The sequence below is a fragment of the Lithobates pipiens genome, unplaced genomic scaffold (genome assembly GCF_037356315.1).
Source record: "Lithobates pipiens isolate NorthernLeopardFrog02 unplaced genomic scaffold, aLitPip1_a1.2 Scaffold_28, whole genome shotgun sequence".
NCBI classification, from domain to species: domain Eukaryota; kingdom Metazoa; phylum Chordata; class Amphibia; order Anura; family Ranidae; genus Lithobates; species Lithobates pipiens.
The window spans coordinates 170,026,561-170,047,487 of NW_027507789.1; positions in this window are offsets into that span (position 1 = coordinate 170,026,561).

Sequence of the window (20,927 nt, forward strand, 5' to 3'; positions counted from 1 at the left end):
CAGCCTCAAGGTATGACCGGTTCCAGCAACCATCGCCAGCATCTGATTTACATGGTGCAGGAATATCTAGGGGGAAGGTCAGACTTGGGCACCTTTCCCACCGAAAATCCTCTTGCTTACTGGGTCTTGAGGATGGATCACTGGCCAGAACTTGCACGGTATGCAATTGAGCTAATGGACAGCATCCAGTGTTCTTTCAGAACACACCTTCAGTGCTGCTGGAGGCTTTGTAACTGATCACAGGGTGCGCCTGTCCACCAACTTGGTTGATCGTCTGACCTTCATAAAGATGAATCAGTCTTGGATCACCATCAGCTACCAAGCACCTGAAGCTGATGTAACCGAATAATTTTTTTTTAAATGTCACATCCCTTCAAGACTGCCTATGCTTATACTGAGTGACTGTCCTGTTATGTTAACCGATTATCCACTTCCTCCTCAATGATCCTGCTGATAGCCTAGAAGAACATTTTTGGTTCTGGGTGATGCCACCAGCCCAATTTTTCAGCCCCTGTTTAACAGGGGCATGTAATTACAATTTCTGATGCAATGCTTTGCAGCAGGGCTCATTCCTGCACTCCAACTAGAGTATATGGGAGAGGTTGCAGTGTCGTGGCACCAGCACCAGTGCCTAAGGCCCAATTTTTCGGCCCCTGTTTAACAGGGGCATGTAATTACAATTTTTGATGCAATGCTTTGCAGCAGGGCTCATTCTTGCACTCCAACTAGAGTATCTGGGAGAGGTTGCAGTGTTGTGGCACCAGATAGCAGTGCCTAAGGTCCAATTTTTTCAGGCCCTGTTTAACAGGGGCGCGTAATTACAATTCTTGATATAATATTTCACAGCAGGGCCCGTTCCTGCGCCAACCGAGAGTAACTGTGAGGACATATAGTGTTGTGGCACCAGCACTACCACCACAACAACCAAAGGCCCAATTCAACAATGGCATGTAATTAGAATTCTTGATATAATTGTTCACAGCAGGGTGCTCCAGCGCCCACCAAGAGTCACTTTGAGGGCTTACAGTGTTGTGGCAACACCAACACCTTAGGCCCCAATTTCTGCAGAGCATATAGGGCAGGCCCCTACTTTCAAGCATCTAACTTACAAACGTCTCCTACTTGCAAACGGAAGGAGACAACAGGAAGTGAGATGAAAAAAGACGGACAGCCAAAAAAATTATACAGGGGTGATAACCCTTCCCTATGGTTTCCAAAAAGCTTAAAAATAGATTTTTTGACTGGAGCTACACTTTAAAAATGTACCAGATCAAAATTATAAACAGATTCTACTTAACACAACAAACCTACACAGTCCCTGTCTTGCTTGCACCGTCTGTATTCTGCTGTTCTGAGTATATAGGGCCTGGGGGCCCCACGCCTTTCCTTTTTTTAATTTGGGCACGGGTTTCCCCTTAATATCCATACAAGACCCAAAGGGACTGGTAATGGGCAGGGGGGGCTACCCATGCCATTTTTTTTCTCAATGATTTTCATCTGTATTGCTGGAACCAGACATGACATTAAAACTGCAGTTTTAAATGATTTTTTTCCATTTAAATGTAATTTTGTTTAGGGACTGTTCTAAACACGGGAAACACATGCCACTTCACAGGCATACTATAGACGCCCCCCAAGCATGATATTTAAAGGAATATTTCACTTTTTTTTCACTTTAAGCGTCATTAAAATCAGTGCTCCCAAAAAAACGGCCGTTTAAAAAATTTTTTTTGCAATTGACTCATGTCCCCTGGGGCAGGAGCTGGGTCCCCAAACCCTTTTTAGGACAATATCTTGCATATTAACCAGTAAAATTAGCACTTTTTATTTTGAATGTTCGAGTCCCATAGACTTCAATGGGGTTCTAATCGGCGCACAAATTTTCGGTCCGTTCGAAAGTTCTGGTGCGAACCGTACCGGGGGGGGGGGGGGGGGGGTGTTCGGCTCATCCCTAATGGCACTGTAGGGGCACTGTGATGGCACTGTAGGGGCACTGATGGCACTAGAGTTTCACTGTAATGGCACAGGATCATGCCAACTCATGCTGCTGTGTTGTTTTTCGCTCCTCTCCTCACATTGATACAGCATGTGAGGAGAGGAGAGAGAAGCACCACAGCAGCATGAACTGAACCAGGGATGATTCCGGTTTGTTGAAAAAGTAATCACTCCGTCACTGGAAGGAGCGATCCCGTGGTAAACGGTCATTGAGATCCCACGGACTAGGGTTGTACGGTGTACCGATACTAGAATCGGTATCAGAGACGATACCGAGCATTGTGCAAAAGCTCCAATGCTTGACCCAGCCTCAAAGATGATCTGTGTGGCGGTGGGGGGGAGTTACAAGCACCTATCACCCTGTATAGTTTTTCTGACATCCGCTTCTCCCCCCACAGCTGTCAGGGAGATTGGTGCTTGTAGCTGCCCCACACCACCGCACCAATCACCCCCGGCTGTCCCCCTCTGTGCTCCTCATGTTCTCCTCCGGGTCTGGATCTGTTTTGTCTTCCAGGTCCCTCTGTGTTTTCCTGTGGGTCCCCCTGCGTTCTCCCCAGCTCTCCAGGTCCTCCTCTGGGTCCCAATCCATTTTGTCCTTCGGGTCCCTCTGTGTCCTCCCCGGCTCTGCTTATCCTCCTCTGGTCTCCCCATGTCCTGGATCTTTCAGGATGGAGAGCAGAGGAAGGAGCCAGTAAATCTGTAATTTACCGACTCTGTCCTTTTTCAAACGCACAAATTGTAAAAAATACAATTGTGAAAAAATTACTGACAGTCCACACCTCATCAGTGCCCATCAGTATCACCTATCAGTGCCCATCAGTGCTGCATATTAGTGCCACTGTCACATGACATAAAACATTTTTTTCGCTAATCGGTATCGGCGAGTGATTGAAAAAAGTATTGGTACTTGTAATCGCTCTTAAAAAAGTGGTATTGGCGCAACCCTACTGCGGACCTAGCAATAACAGACACTACAGGCTAGTGGTTAAATCCTATTTTAAAATCCATGAGCTCCATTAAAATCTATTAGGGGAGAATTTTGATACTAAAATCTAACCATTTTCAAGACTAATGGACAAGTTATTGTCCACAAATGGGCATAGATTGCTGGTGGGCACTGGCACCAGGGACATTTAACAAAGCAAAAAGAAAGTTAAAACAATATCATACAGCGGGGGAAGGGTCCTTGTAATGTGACAGTCATTTGAATTACATGTTTGGGAGATGAGCTGCATGTGGGGTAACAGAACAATTCTATTTCATGGACAATGTCAACAATATTGTATTATTATTATCATTTTATCTTCATATGTATTTCCATTTTTTTATTTTCGTTTTTTTTTTCTGTATATTTTCTGTATCTTATAGTATAGTATTGATACCATGGTTTGGTTCTACACAGTAAAGGCCAGGTATATATGCAATTCCTCTGCTGTGCCATTATAATATTTCTCCTTCCATAGTCAGGGCATTTTAGGTATAGCTGCTAAGGGAAAACCTATGGCCATAGGCTTCCGCCCTTCTACAACATGGGGGGAAGAGCAGGGAGCAGCAATTGTAGGGAAAATCATTTATGACTAGTGGGAGGAGCAGACACCAGCCTAAAGCTAAGCATAGAAGCCTATGGCCATGGGCTGCTCACCCTTCCTCATATCTTCTTTCAATGGTCAAATATGAAAGTGGCCATCTGGAGCACGATGCCTGTTGTCATAAACTGAAGGTAGCTCTCTGATTGTGGCCACTGGGCAGTACTATACATGCAATTTTTTTTTTACACTTTTTTTATTTTGTACTTTCTAATTCATTTTTCTTTTTCTTGTGAAGCCATCCCTGCCCTGGTCAAGCAAACACAGGCAGGGACGACAATACAAATTTGGTACTACCTCAGACAAATCCTTGATCCTAGGACAGTGCAGAACCAAGCCCCAGCTCCTCATCCATTCCCAAAGATGCCAACTGTCCCAGATTTGCCTGGACAGTCCCACATCTTAGCCCTCTCTACCTCCGATGCCATGCCTGGGAAATGTCCCAGGATCAGAGCATCAACCTTATTTGAATTACTGCACATGCACAGTAACTGAAAAAAGCATTGTGAGGATCAGGCACTTAAGGAGTACATTGTTTCTGGCTGCCAGAACTACATCTTCTCCATGGGAAGGTTGACATATTATACACGATGTGTATGATGTGTGTAACAAATCTTTATACTAGGAATGCACTGTTCAATGACACTACAGCATCCCAGTTTATACACATGACTTGTGGCAATACGTTCTTACTACTGTAGCACTAACTCTCGAAGGAGCTGCTGGTTATTTTTGGGCTTACTGTTACCTTCCGTTCTCCTTGTGACATGTCTAGGGGATGTCCCATGGTAGATGACCCAGTACCTTGAGACTGACAATAGATCCACTTGAATGGATTTTATTTGTAAAAACTCAAACCATTGAACAGTCTTTCAACTTCAGGGGGTTGGAAATAGTAGTTCAGGTACTCTCAATGTCAAAGTCCAAAAAACGTTAAAGAACTTGCTTACTTTGACTGCATCCAGAGAATAGTCATTCGCAGCTGGATGAACACTCAGGTTGGACAGTCCCTCTCTCACAAGGCCTAGCAGCCAACAAGGTGCTTATTCAGGAACAAAGTCTTTGTCACAGACGTTGCAGAACACGTAGGGAAACTAAGCTGTAGAACACTTGTAGGATACCTGGATCTTTCAGCCTGCTTGGCGATATCCACAAGACCGGATTCTTTTGGTACCTTCACCCCTTCCAGGCTCTTGTTAAGAAAACCAACGTGGTGTTCTTCTAAACAGTCCTCCCCTGGAATGCTTGAAGTACAATGGGCCTCTCCCGAACTGGAGACAGCACCCAACCACCTCAGAATCCTCCTTTAGTTTCCTTGCCTTGGGCTAGCCAGCCCCAAGGCATTAAAGTCAGGTGGATCCGCACCCCAGGCCATAGCCTTCCTGGGAGCTTGTCAGGAGGACCGGGACCATGTAATCAGAACATCATACTGGACGGGAACCCCCGAACCACGTGACGTCCGCATCTTAAATACCCTCTCCCAGAGGGCACAGTGAGAGGGCCACTCCCACTGACCTGGCTCCGAAAGAGAGTAACTTAAGTGCCTGGCCAGACCATAGTTCTATGCCTGCCACCTGAGACAGTGCCCCCTGTGGCCAGGCTAAACATCTCCCACTCCAGTCAGACTGATACAGAAGTCTAATTTAGGCAAATAGACCCAAACCAAACTGTAGTTTGGGTGAAGTTTAATTTTGAAAAACACATAGCGCGTGCTCTTCAGGAACCCGCCGCTACACTACTAATCTTTATTGTTATCACTGAGTGTAGGTATAGAGGTCATTATAATAATTTAGATCATTGTACTCCATTAGGCTGATGTATGTATATAATAATCATATAGCCCATCCTTTTTTAGTTCATCGCAGATTAAAATGTTGTATTGAAGCAGAATCTATTTAACCACTTGCTTACTGGGCACTTAAACCCCCCTCAGTCCCAGACCAATTTTCAGCTTTCAGCGCTGATGCACTTTGAGTGACAATTACGCGGTCATACAACACTGTACCCAAATGAAATTTTTATAATTTTTTTCCCACAAATAGAGCTTTCTTTTGGTGGTATTTAGTTACAGCTCGGAGTTTTATTTTTTGCTAAACAAACAAAAAAAGATGCAAAAAAAAAAAAATCATGTTTTAATAGTTTGTTATAAAATTTTGCAAACGGGTCATTTTTCTCCTTCATTGAAGTGCGCTGATTAGGCGGCACTGATAGGCTGCATTGGTGGGCACTGATGGGCTGCATTGGTGGGCACTGATAGGCTGCACTGGTGGGCACTGATAGGCATAGTTAAGGCGGCACTAATAGGCACAGATAAGGCGGCACCGATGGGCACAGATAAGGCGGCACTGATGGGCAAAATGGGCACAGATAAGATGGCACGGATGGGTGGCACGGATAAGTGGCACGGATGGGTGGCACGGATGGGCACTGATAGGTACCACAGATAGATGGGACTGATGGGCACTGATAGGTGGCACTGATAGGTGGCTCTGATAGGTGGCACTGCTGGGCACTGATGGGCGGCACTGCTGGGCACTGATGGGCGGCACTGGGGTGCAGCACCTTTGAGGCAGATTTTGGGTGGCACTGTGGGTGGCACTGCTGGGTGGCACTGTGGGTGGCACTGTGGGCACTGCTGGGTGGCACTGTGGGCACTGCTGGGTGGCACTGTGGGCACTATGGGCACTGCTGGGTGGCACTGACAGGGGGGCACTTACTTTATTTCAGGATGGCACTGCGGGTGGCAGGTGGGCACTGGCAGGGGGCAGGTGTCCGTTTAAATTGCTGGCCGTGATCGGGACTGATGTCCCGAACACGGCCGCCGGCGATCGGCTTTTTTTTTTTCTCCTCGCGCTGTCAGCGCGAGGAGGAATACTAGCCGATTACCGGCTCCGTTTTATCACATGATCAGCTGTCATTGGCTGACAGCTGATCACGTGATAAGGGGTCGGGATCGACCCCTTACACGGATCGGTGATCAGGCGAGTCTCACGGACTCGCCGATCACAGAGCGCGCCGCGCGCGCCCCTCAGGGGGCGCGCAGGCCGCTCGTAACCGGGACCACGTCAATAGACGTAGTCCCGGAAATGTGGGTCCGCGCTGTTGCCGTCATTTTGCAATAGCGCGGATCCCAAGTGGTTAAATGATAAGTCATAGCTTTAGAGAGAATAGTAATATTTTACATCAATCTACTGTACTGCATTAGGCTGATCTATGTATATAACAATATAGTTTGAAAAGCAATTCAATAAGGCCCCTTTCACACTGGGGCGGTGCGGATGTCGATGGTAAAGCGGCGCTATTTTTAGCGCCGCTTTACCGTCGTTTTAGCGGCGGTATTCGGCCGCTAGCGGCGCAGTTTTAACACCTGCTAGAGGGCGAAAAAGGGTTAAAACAGCCCGCAAAGCACCGCTAAAGCGCCGCTTTGCCGGTGGTATAGCCATGCTGCCCCATTGATTTCAATGGGTAGGAGCGGTTTAGGAGCAGTGAATACACCACTCCTTCACCGCTCCAAAGATGCGGCTAGTAGAACTTTTTTTTCCCGTCCTGCCAGCACATCGCTCCAGTGTGAAAGTCCTCCAGCTTTCACACTGGAGTGAAAGGGGCCATTTTTTTTTCAGGCGCTACACAGGCGCTATTTTTAGCGATATAGCGCCTGAAAACCGCCTCAGTGTGAAAGGGGCCTTAGTGTTGGGCAGAGGTCGCCTGTATCCTTTTATCATAATATAACATCCAATAATTTCTCTTTTTGGAACTTTAGCACGCAACCAATATATTCAACTCGTTTTTATTTTTTTATGTAGCCATGGTGTAGTAGATAGTAACAAACAATCCGCCAAATCACCCCACTGCCAGACATCATACATCACTTCCAGAGACAATGAACAGTCTTTTGCTGGTTTTGTTTTTGTATTAGGGGGTACAACTTGGATAGGGTTAGGAATATGGGATGCCCATAGGATTTTTCATTGCCATCATATTTATAATTTAAGCACAAAAGCATAATGTTAGAGCCAGAAGATTAGATGTGCATGGACTTTAAATGTAAATCTCCTCCTGGATCTCCATGCAGACTTACTCCTCCTGCACAAAATTGCTTCCTTCTACCCACACCAGTTTTCTCTTGCACACACTTGTAGTTACTAAAATGAAGTATGTCACATCTTCTTCTAATGGGTAATAGGGGCCCACTCTGAATAAATCCCTTTACAGGCTCTGGCTGCTCTCTGCTACTAGGCCTGAGGCCTGCAGAACCTCGCCTCGGAGGCCTAGTAGTTTAAAAGCATTACTTTAGGTGGTGGACTACTGTTCCCAGCCAGCCCAGCTTGCAAATCATGTGCCCTCAGGCCATATCGACTTGACACAGATCCCCACAGTCTCTTCTCTGATCCAGGACTCCCCATCATCCACTGTGTGTTTGATGAAGACTCTTCTAATGACTGTGTAAAAATTGGATTTTTATAACAGCTTACCTGTAAAATCATTTTCTTTGAAGTACATCACGGGACACAGAGCCATAGTAGTTACTAATGTCGCCTTTGCACTGAACAGATCGGTTTGGTTCGGTACGGTATGCTATTTTGAGTGTTTCCATTATGAAAGCGGCCCATACAACCGAACCATACCGCACCATTCAGAGTCCTGCTTCAGATGTGGGGCCATAGAAAATGGTACGGTGCTGTTAGGGCGGAGCTGCTGGCATCACACAATACATTCCACTGATTGGCGGACAGAAAAAACATCAATGCTCACGTCTAAGGCATTTTTCTAAAACCTGTATGGCCCCTGGTGGTTGGACTTGCAGTGGAAACGCTCACCTGAATAGACCGGACCATTCTAACACTTCCAAACTGTAGCGACCTGAACCGTCTACTCAGTGGAAACGAGGCATATGTCGGTTATAGGCCACCTTCAGGTGATGGACACTGGCATGCCCTAAGAAAGGCAATCCACTCCCTATATAACCCCTCCCACTACTGGGAGTACCTCAGTTTTTCTAGCAAATACACGTGATACCAGAAAGAAGGGGGGGACCTTTGTGTTCCGTGATGTACTTCAAAGAAAATAATTTTACAGGTAAGCTGTTATAAAAATCCTATTGTCCTAATCGTACATTACGGGACACAGAGCCATAGTAGTTACTATGTGGGATGTCCCAGAGCAATGCCAACTGAAGGGAGGGAGACACAACAAAATTAGGGCACCATAAGACCAGAGGGCTTATACTGCTGCTTGGGACTCCTACCGCCATCTTTACGATCTCTGCATACCAAGATCTCCTGGGACACGCTAGGCCACAGGAATAACTGACTTCCTTTCCTGCTTTATCCTGCAAAGAAGTTGTGGAAGCAGCAGAACAGGAGGGAATGCATAAATCAGTGAAAACTGATTCCACAGAAATACCAAGGCATCTGTTCCCCATGCCAGCGGATCTTTTGTTCTTGACACAAAGTTGTCAATCTTTTTGTTGAAACTGGACTCAAACAGATCCACATCAAGAATTCCCCTTTTTTTTACATATTGTCAGAAAAATGTCAGGTGAAGAGGCCATTCTCCTAGGAACAACTGCTGGCGACTCAAGCAACTCTATCCCTTGAATGAAGACTGCCGATAGGCAAGGTATATTGTTTTCTGCCCAAGTTAGGACATGATTCACCTCTCTCTGGGCCGCACGACTTCTCGTGCCCCCTTAGGGATTGATATAGGTCACGGCTGTGGCATTGTCAAATTGGATCTTGACAGGACAATTCCCGGAGCCTGAACGTCCAGGCCCTCAGGGCCAGGCGTGCTGCCCAAGGTCATTTCTGATTTGGATCATTTCCCTTGGCCAGTTGCTTCTTCCAGGACTGCTCCCCAATCCAAAAGGCTAGCATCTGTTGTTACCACCTTCCAGGTAGCTGGTAGGAAGGATTTTCCTTTCTGCAGATTTTTGGCTATCAACCACCAACTGAGGCTCTGGCACACCTTTGGAGACAAACACATTGGGAAGTCTATAGCTTGGACCTTCTTGTTCCAAGTCGATAGGAATACTGTTTTGCAGTAGTCTCGAATGAAATTGAGCATAAGGAACGGCCTCAAATGAAGCCACCGTCTTTCTCAACAATCTCATGCAAAGTTGAATAGAAGGTTTCTTCTTTGCCTTGACCACCTGAATCAGTTACCTTATGGCACTGATCTTTGCCCGAGGCAAGAACACCCTCTTCTGAGCTGTATCTATGATCAGACCCAAGTATTCCAACCTCCTTGATGGTTTTAAGGAAGATTTTTTTAGGTTGAGAATCCAACCTAGGTATTCCAGGTAGCTGACTGTAGTGATCAAACTCTGGTCTAAGCGGGCTCACCACTGGTCTATCAAGAGCAGATCGTCTAAGTAATCTAGAATTCTTATACCTTGAGCCCTTAATCTGGCTAGAGGAGGAGCCAGGACCTTTGTAAACACTCAAAGTACAGTAGCTAGACCAAAAGGCAGAGCTACAAACTTAAAATTAAGATTTTCTATCTAAAAGCGTAGATATTTCTGGTGAGCGTAAAAATAGGTACATGGAGGTAAGCATCCTTGATGTCGATTGACGCTAGAAGTTCTGCACCCTGTAGAATGGAGACTACTGATAGGATTGACTCCATGCGAAAAGAGCGGATATTCAAAAACCAGTTTAGATCTTTGAGATCTAGAATGGGTGTGACATCCCCATTTGGTTTTGGTACCGTGAAAAGTTTTGAATAAAACCCCAATCCCCGCTCTTCCATGGGGACCACCGATCTCACCTTTTGTGACAAAAGATGGTCCAATGCTTGAAAGAGAGACTTATTTTCCCTGGATCCCCGGGAACCTTTGATCTGAGAAAATGAGGAAACGGGGACTCTCTGAACTCTAGTTTATACCCTAGAGTTATTGAGGAGGCCACCCATTTGTCTCCACACTCTTCCTGCCAGATCCTTGAGAACTGCAGAAGTCTTCTCCCCACTCGAGCGAGCGGGGGTGTCCCTTCATAAGGAGGCCTTAGTACTTTGTTTTGTAGGCTTCCTTCCCCGGGACCTTTTTTGTCCCTGGGGTTGACTCTTGAACTTGACGGTGGAGGCCGTCGAGTCTGCCTGGAGCCTGATGCCCCTTGCACTGGAGAAGAAGCTTGTTTAAATGAAATATGCTAACTCCTTTTCCTAGCTGGAAAAGGGGAACTCTTCCCATTAGAACTTCTTTGGATGCATTTATTCAGACCATCCCCAAACAGCCGTTCACCACGAAAGGGAAAACTAGCCAGGAGCTTTTTGCATGGCGCTTCGGCTGACCAATTTTTCAACCATAGTATTCTACACATATCTTTACTCGTGACCAACACCTAAGGCACTGGCAATAAAACTGAGGTACTCCCAGTAGTAGGAGGGGTTATATAGGGAGTGGACTTCCTGTCCTAGGGTGTGCCAGTGTCCATCACCTGAAGGTGGCCTATAACCCACATAGTAACTACCATGGCTCTGTGTCCCGTGATGTACGATTAAGAAAGCAGAGTTCCCTCACAGACTTCCTGGCACCTCCAGCCCTCCACTGTGGTAACAATCACCGACCTTCCTCAGCCTTGAGTAATTGATGAGGAACTTGACCAGACCATGCGTTCTGACAGCTTCACCTGCCCCTCTGCTCCCTGACATCGGTCATGTGGTTACTGAGACACTGCCAATGACTGTGTAGAGGCAAAGTTCCCTCACAGCTCTCCCAGGCCTTCTCCTGCAATCAACGCACCCCCCCCCCCCAGATAGGGAAGGTCTCCTGCTGCTGCCTAGCATTCCATTCCTCACTTCACTCAGCCGACTTCTCCACCCAGTGGCATATCAACTCAGGTTATATAGGAGGCCTGCCACCTGCCAATAATGATTGGGGATTGGTCAGGGCTCCCACATAAGTTGCCTGCCACTCCAGTTCCAGGCCCAACCCCTCTTCCAGAATCTTCTCCCTGGAAGCAGGGGAGGCACCCCAGAACTAGAGCTCAGGTGGTCACACCCACTGCAACTCTGACCACTCCTAGCCCCCAGAGCAAAACAGACAGGCCTATCTTGCAGCATAGGGCTGCCTAAATTTGCCTGTGCTGAAAATCCTAGTAAAATAACCCTTACTAGCACCTAATTATTGGTAGAGGATGCTACTTTTATAAAAGCATACATTTTATTTAACAAAGTTAAAAAGGACTTCCATGAGGCTTAAACATTTCTTAAAATCAACAATAGCAGTGTAACATTTATACAAATGTGTTTGCTAGGTGCTGATACCCAAAATCATGCATGACATACATATATGGTTTTGGGTATCACTACCTAACAAACAAATTTGTATAAATGTTATACTGCTATTGTTGATTTTAAGAAATGTTTGAACTTCGCGGAGGTCCTTTTTAGCTATGTTAAATAAAATGTTTACTTTTATTTAAAAAAAAAAGAGTATATTGGTTGCGCTCTAAAGTTCCAAAAAGAGAAATAATTGGATGCTTTATTATGCTAAAAGGATACAGGCAACCTGTTTCAATATGTTGGTTGCCATGCTATAATAATATAGTTTAACCGTGCATGTTTTATTAAAGTATGTTCTTTTTTTTATAAGAGTTTCCCACCTTCCTGTGCCAATTTGGGTAAGTCTACATTATTTTCCTTGCGTCCACGCCCAATGGAGACTCGCCAGCTATGTTGGGTTATCTGCTTTAAAAGAGAGTCAAGGGTTGTTTTTGCATTCTAAACCTTTATCTGAGATCAACAATTTTTAAGATCTACTGTATATTAGATAAGGGCGCTGCTATAGATAGCTCTTTAGTCTGTATGTATTATCCATCTGTCACCAGGGTATTCATTTCAGAAAAAAAATTTACATATAAGATTGTATGTGCAATTTACATGTTTTTATTTATTTATATATGCATGTTATGACCCTGTGAAAATGTCCTTTGTCTAGACATCCAAAAACCCTGAGACTGCTGCTGGGTGTCACCATGTTGGGTGTGAACAGGAACAAGAGAGGGCCATGACATGTGTAGCCTTCTTTTGGGGGAGTTATGAAAAATAACCCTCCCCAAACTGGATATTCAGCTAAACCTGTGGGTAAAGCGAAGAACCAGAACTTTTGCTAAGTGGAAGAGTGGGTTTGATAATAAAGTTGACAGTGCCCCCTCCTAGGACAGGGTCTCTGAACAGAAGGGATTCCCTTCCTGAGAAATTAAAGAGGAGCTCCAGACTCCTTCAGAAAAAATTAAAAGTCAGCAGCAACAAATAATGTAGCTGCTGACTTTTAATATTAGGACACTTACCTGCCCATCAATGCAGTGGTGTCCTCCCCCGACCTGATATTTCAAGAGGCTCTCGGGTGCTGCCACGGCCATCTTAGCTAAAGGAAACTGGCAGTGAAGCCTTGCGGCTTAACAGCTGGTTCCCTACTGTGTTGCGCTTTGTAAATGGCCCTGCTGTAGGTGAAGGAGGAGGTTGTGCGAACGTCCGGTTGAGTATGCCGCGGTGAATTCAGCCAGAAGTGGGAGCAGGTACCTGTAAAACCAGGTACTCGCTCCTGCCCAAAAGGTGCCAAATGTGGGAGCAGAGAGGGGGAGGAGACAGACAAGCAGAGCTTCCTTTTTTTGGGTGGAGCATCGCTTTTAATCAGCAATCTAAACAAAGTAATTGGGAGCAGAAGAGCTACTGAAACCAGCATATAACATTAATCAAAAGTATATTAATGCAAATCAGAATAAATACAAGCTTTATATAAGAAGATATTAATAAGAGTACATATAGCCAATGTAAGTATAATCAGCAAATGGTCCAATAGGAGTCCTGGGGGAATTGGGCACATATGTCGGGGAATATATAGTTAAGTCAAGTTTCAGGGGCCCCTGAGGATATTGCAGCATCTTTTTGTCAGAGACCCAAAGACAAGATCCATGGTCATGGAGAAATCCTCCAACTGCTGTCCAATCAGCCTGGTACAGAGCTTCTCACCTTCAGGAACTGTCGTGTGCACTCAAAGTCAGTCTATATATTCTGCACTTTAGTCCCTACCTAATAGTTTCTAATGTGACATGCAACCAGACCTCTAAGCTATTGATCCTGATGTGGCAAACAGAAGCCTAGCCTGGCTCTAGAGTATGCTGGTTATCAAACCTTAAGCCAACACTAGCTATAGTATCCCAGACCAGAAGGGACAGAGTTAACTGGATTAACAGGAGCTACATATAAACTATATGGCAATAAACAGATTTACCTACCAATATACTGAAAGGAGATGCTACACTTACATGACTAGTGTAGTCTAGATATCCCCAACCTTCTTTACTGTCCTTGGACCACACATACTACCCCAATCCCCTTTTCTTTTACCCCCATAAAATAATGAGACCACACAGGAGTTTGGAGTATAAAATTGGCCATAGCAGCCTTTTATTATTAACCAACTATTAAATATTTTCCAATTTTATCATATAACCTTTGTAACGACAACTTTTAAATACCAGTCTATTGGTCTCTGATGGTACCCCAAACTTAACACTTTCCACCACTACACTGCGGGACCTTTTTCACCATAACAGGCCTCCAGCCGAATGATCAGTTTGGAGACAACCCCCTTCCCGCAGTGCAACCATTACCGTAGTCCAGCAGACACCGTTCCACTGGAATAAACCAGAGGGGCACATACTACCGATGAGCCCCCCACCACTTCCATCACGTATGATTTTGCCACCATCAAAGACCAAAGACACCGCCGTTACACAGCTGCTATGACGACCCAAGTCCATGGTTCCTGAAATAAAAGGAAACAAACAGACAACACACAACAGAAACACAGGGAGGGTGGGTGGGAAAAACGGCCTCCTTCTGTCTCTCTCACTGACTGTGCCCGGAAGTCCCCGCCTCCCCTTTAAATAAACTCTCCTCCCCCTCAGATTCCTTTATTGCTTAACTCCTCCCCCTTAAGACCTCTCACACTTTTTAACCCTTTGTTGTCTCCCTATTCCACATAGTCATGCCCGGCCCTGCACTATTTTGTTTCTCTTTTGTTCGTTCCGGGCCTCACTTGACTAGTGTAGTCTAGATATCCCCAACCTTCTTTACTGTCCTTGGACCACACATACTACCCCAATCCCCTTTTCTTTTACCCCCATAAAATAATGAGACCACACAGGAGTTTGGAGTATAAAATTGGCCATAGCAGCCTTTTATTATTAACCAACTATTAAATATTTTCCAATTTTATCATATAACCTTTGTAACGACAACTTTTAAATACCAGTCTATTGGTCTCTGATGGTACCCCAAACTTAACACTTTCCACCACTACACTGCGGGACCTTTTTCACCATAACAGGCCTCCAGCCGAATGATCAGTTTGGAGACAACCCCCTTCCCGCAGTGCAACCATTACCGTAGTCCAGCAGACACCGTTCCACTGGAATAAACCAGAGGGGCACATACTACCGATGAGCCCCCCACCACTTCCATCACGTATGATTTTGCCACCATCAAAGATCAAAGACACCGCCACAGCCCGCAAGGGTGACCCCTTACCCTTAAGGGCCCCTCCACACCCGCAGGGCCCGCTGAATCTCCTCCTAAAGACCCAGCGCCCACCGGTCAATACCCCCAGCTGAGAGATGAATCCCTTCGTTGAAAACATACCCACCTTAGGCTCCAACTCCATGTGTATAACAGCCCAAACCCCCGTACACGACACCACTCACCCACAACCTTTTACCACATACAGGCTTTATTATATTTTCCCACTGCTAATGCCCAAATCTTGTAGTCCGGGCAACAATGCCGGACCACCCATGAACCCGGCAGGGAAAAATTGAGCGGAGTGCCACCGTCCGACTTAACAGCCGAGCTTACCCCCCCCGATGAGACTGACCCCTAAACATCCTCTCCCACCCGGAGAACCAGAAAGTCCAGGTGCCCGACCGAGCCAAGCTTAATGTTGCACCTCCGGTACCACCCTGTTCCACACCATCCCAGGGGTCCCCATCCAGTGGATACACACCGCCTCCTCCCGAGAAACACCCAGCCACCTGCCATCTGATCCATCCTCCGCCCACCTGGCCCCCCAATAACCTAGGGATGCCTCAATAGCCAGACAAGGCGTATGCGCACTTCATCCGACAGGACAGAACAACAAACAAGGGTATCAACAAAGACACGGGGATGTCCCCACGACCAGACAAGGCGTATGTGCACTTCATCTGAAAGGACAGAACGACAAACAAAGGGGGTAGTACCAACAGACCTAGGGATGCCGCCATATCCAGACAAGGCGCATGCGCACTTCATCTGAAAGGACAGCACGACAAACAAAGGGGGTAGCACCAACAGACATAGGGATGCTGCCACAACCAGACCAGGCGTATGTGCACTGCATCTGAAAGGACAGAACGACAAACAAAGGGGGTAGCACCAACAGACATAGGGATGCCCCATAACCAGACCAGGCGTATGTGCACTGCATCTGAACGAGCGGTACGACAAACAAGGGTAGCACCAACAGACATAGGGATGCCCCTTACCTCCAGACAAGGCGTAAGTGCACTGCATCTGAAAGGACAGCACGACAAACAAATGTAGCACCCACAGACAAAGAGATGCCCCAATATCCAGACAAGGCAAATTTGCACTTCATCTGAAAGGACAGAATGTACAAAACCAGGATAACACCAACGTAGAACCCCATTCCACAACTAAAGCAGAGCCAACTCTTAGACAGCTACCTCCAACCCCGTACCACGCCCACTCCCAAATGTGTAACAATATGTAGGCAAACTCGAGTGCGGAAATACCTAGCTTCTCACCGTGCCACCCTCATTACCGCCACCTCATGTAGCCCCACCCCAGGCACCCCTGTGGTTGCCCATACAGTTCAACCCCCACCGCCCTAAGGCTTTTCCGATAACTACCACGACTGGACGTGGACACTCCGGCACCCCCCGTCGCGCAACTAGAATGGCCCACCCCCCCTACAAACTGCACACTCAAAGATTCCATCATCACCCCCCCAGGGCCAACCCGGGAACCAGGCAATGTCAACACCTGCACACTCATCCTTTCCCCTCCGGTCTGACCTAGACATACACAAACGGAACCACACTACCCTCCCCCGATAGCCACATCTAGAGCCGGAAATCCCCCCCCCCCCCTTCATGCCGCCTGCAGGGGCCCACCAACACCCCCCCCACTCAAATGGCGCCAAAAGCTATGTACAACAGCTGCATAAAATTTTTTTTTTTTTTTTTTTTTTTTTAAGTCAAGGAACACATGGAACCCCAATGGCCCCCATGTCCCAAAGAACGCAAAGCCAATGGCAACCAAGGGTCCGCATGCATGTGACCCCTCCGAAGTCCTATAAACTCGTGTGGCTCCCAACCCTCCATCCGTGACGTCCATCTGACCCCCGAGAGCGGATGAACACAGCCAAACCATCCATTTGCCGCCCAACGGCGGACACCGCCCCCCCACACCTGCATGTGCACTGAAGGAAATACCCCACCCCACAGTCTGACCTCTGACCCAACCAACACAGCCCCCAGCAAGCCATACAAAACCATCCATTCACTCCTTACCCCGTTGCAAGCCACCCGGCCGAACCACTCACCCCCCCCCGGGAACCCCCCCTGCTCTGCAGAAGGAGCTAGCTCCCGAACTCGGCCCACTAAAAACCGAGACAGGAAAACCAACAGAGTATGGACACTCCCAGGAGGCGTGCAGCATCCATAACAGTGGTCAACTGCATGCAATGCCCAAACGAAAATGGTGCCGCAACCGCACCGCCATCTGTTAGGACGTGGGCATGCGGTAGGCAACCTGTACCGCACACAGGGTCACTCTGCCACCCACTCTTCCAGGTCCTACACGTCCCCCCCACAACTCCATAGCCGGGACCCTGCAAACCAATTAATATCAGCTTACTCCCCGGTCCCGCCCAACCCGATCGCCCCCGATGCTCCTCCAACACGTGCGCCCAACAGTCCGGTCCCCGTTGTATGCCTTAGAAAACCTTATAAATTGGGCCTGGGCCTGCACCCCAGCAGCTGCCACCACCAGCCGTCGGCAGACATCCCCGCACGCGGACTGACGCGACCCGCAAAAGTAAAAACCCGCCCAGTAAAGACTGTAATAACCCCAAACAAACCCCGCTGACCCAACATCCCCGAATCTCAATCCCAACCACCTCCATTCGAGGATCCGGGGCAACCCAGATGCCCCCAGAAAATTAACATCTGCCCTCGAGCCCTCAGTCTACATAACCGCCACCCATGGCACCCCGAACCCACTTGCAAAGTGCCGTAACATAGACAGGAGAATCGCACCCCCCTTTCGAGGTCGGTATCCCCACGCCCAGAAAGGCATCCAATAGCGGATGACAGAAACAGGCCCCAACATACTCTAAACCACCCCCCCCCACCGTGACTAACCCACGAAAACAGCTTGCACGGCATAGAGCAACCCCCCCGTCCAGACCCCCTTTCCTGTACCGGTCCCTTGCCCCAGCATCCCCGAAGAACAAGGCAAAAACTACCTCGACGTCAGGCGAAGCCCCGAATGTTCCTCTCCATAGCGTTAACCCACCTGTCAGCAACTGCAAGGAAGAATCAGACACCGAACCAGCTTAGGGGTCCCCCGCCACAGTAACCGTATCCCAGCTGGGAAACGAGAATGGGGGCATAAGACTAACCTCCCTCGATTCCTCTTCAGGGACCACCCCCATATGCGAACAAACCAAATCCCACCACATTAATTCCATTCTTTTTTTTTTTTTTTTTTTTTGTATTGAATAGCTTAACCGGGGCCCTCCCCCATGCCCCACCCTCTCCATTTTCTCCGAAAAAACCCCCCAGATTTGTTTCGGAGCAGACCGGAAATACTGCACCACAAACGGCACCCCCGCCAGGGAACACGGCAGCCCAAGAAACCTTCTACCCACCCAGAAGCCAACAGCCTACCGCCCCCCCAATCAGGGTACCTAGTTTGGAAAAGGCGGCATACTTCCCCTTCTCCCCACTGTCACCATCCCCCCTGTTCGCCAACTCCTCGACACAGGCCGGGACAGGGGATAAGAACCCCCACAGCAGATGCCCTCCCGCCCAGGACAGCCGTAACCCCCCAATCCACCGTAGCACCCATATAAACACCGAGGCGGGTGTCTCCCCAGCCCCCCACTCCCTTGCAGAAAAACTGCCGCGGGGGGCCCCACGTCTAAAACCCCAAGTGCCCACGTAGGCCGATATCCCGCCATCCCCCCAGAGAGATCGACGAACCACCCCCTTCCCGTTGAAAGGAAGTACCATACTGCAGCCCAGCAGACCCCCTCCGTAAACTAATGTGCTCCCCCCCCCAATGGCCGCTGTGTAACCGGCAAGAGCCGAGCAAGGTGCCCGTTGTCCCTGGACCGTGCGCTCGTCCCATAGCAAACGCCGGCAGCCAAGGCACAACGACCCGCAACCTCCAAGGTGCAGCAACAGAATAACTCCCCATACTCACCCCCACCGTGCTGGATCCGAATCCCCGCCCAGTCTACTCTCATCCCCCTGGCAACCCCTGGGTTTACCCACAGGGGCCCACAAACAGGTCCTACCAACCCCCCCAACACTGCGCAGTTTCCCCACCGTCCCAAAAGTGCCAGGCGAAAATGCCCGCCGCCCCGGGGACAACCGTTGCATCCGTACGTGCCCGCAGCCTAGCACCCCCAATTCCCCACTCCCAGCCACTGCCAAAGAGCATCAATAACTCGACGTGAGACAATGTACCATCGTACCAAGCTGACGGGTAGGGCCCCACAGCCGCTGCTCCTGCCACTCCAACGATGCGAGATCCCACGGCTGCTCCTCTTCCTGCAAACTGGACCGTCCCTCCCCCGACCTCACCTCATGAGCTGGGCCCATAGGTGGAAGCAGCCTCCCAGGTGCAGCATGCCTGGGGGCCGTAGATTCCCAGCTGCATAGCGGGCCTCTTCCGTTCGGTGGATCCGCCCACCGCAGCACAAGCCCCACGTGTGCCTATCTACAGGTGGGCCGCCCCGCCGTCCTCCCCCATGCTTCGCGTCCCACAGGCCCTGTGCGCAGGGAAAAACCAGCACCCACCCCGCTGGCCCACCCCCCTGGCTGGCACTGTTAAAAGGGGGGGGGGGGGGACGCAATCTACCACCGGCCCGCGCCGCTGCCAGGGAACGGGCGCCATACGGCCCACCGCCCCACCCCCCCGCTCCCCCAGTGACAAGGATTTTTTTTTTTTTTTTTTGTTCCTCATGGGGGCTAAACCCCCGTGTGCTACTAGCCTATGGGGTCACGGACCGGTAAAATAAGGGGGGGGGGGGGCACCGAAGTGGCGCTGCTCGCCGCTGGGGGAGAGAAGCAGGGGCAAGAAATGCCTCGTGCACCGGCCGCCGAGCGCATAAACGAACCTCCCTCCGTGGCGCTGCCTCCTCCGCACGATTCCCACACCGCACCGCCGCCACTCAGTCCCCCCGCTCGTCGCTGCAGCCCGCCACCGCGCCGTGATCAAAGCGGCCTCCGTGTAGTTCAGACAGAGGAGCAGCCTGTGAAAAACGGCCTCCTTCTGTCTCTCTCACTGACTGTGCCCGGAAGTCCCCGCCTCCCCTTTAAATAAACTCTCCTCCCCCTCAGATTCCTTTATTGCTTAACTCCTCCCCCTTAAGACCTCTCACACTTTTTAACCCTTTGTTGTCTCCCTATTCCACATAGTCATGCCCGGCCCTGCACTATTTTGTTTCTCTTTTGTTCGTTCCGGGCCTCACTGTACAGTAGCACAGACTTAGCTATCTGGCATGGTGCATGTTAATTATTAACAAGGACAGGGCAGAGATACCCTGTCACAAGGATTTAGATACACACTGAGCAGCTTCTGGTAAACTATTAGATCAGTGGAATACTTGCATAATAGCCCATCTTGGCTTGGGGTTTAGCAGCATGGACAACCCTGTAGAACCTCCAAATCTAGACTAGAAGCTTACAACCATTTGCTTTAGTTGTCTCAAATGAGTAAACAGAGTGGCGAGGCAGTAAAAGGAAGGTAAACATAAGAAGGGACTGGCAATCAAGTCACCCTTTTGCTTTGCCATGCATGAGCAAAACATAGGTTCTCTTTAAAGCTGATCTGCAGCCAACCAAAAAAAAAAAGAAGAAGCTAAATGAATGTTTCTTGTGCCCAATGATTAGGGGTGCAACAGATCGTTACCAATCCGTGATCCGAATCTGTCACCCCGCTTGGATCGGCACACGCCGTGATCTGCCGAGCATTCCGCGGTCTCGGCCTTAGGAAAGGCAGTGGTTTCGGCCTAGCTCCGGAGCGGCGATCATCTTTCTATACCCAGGCCAT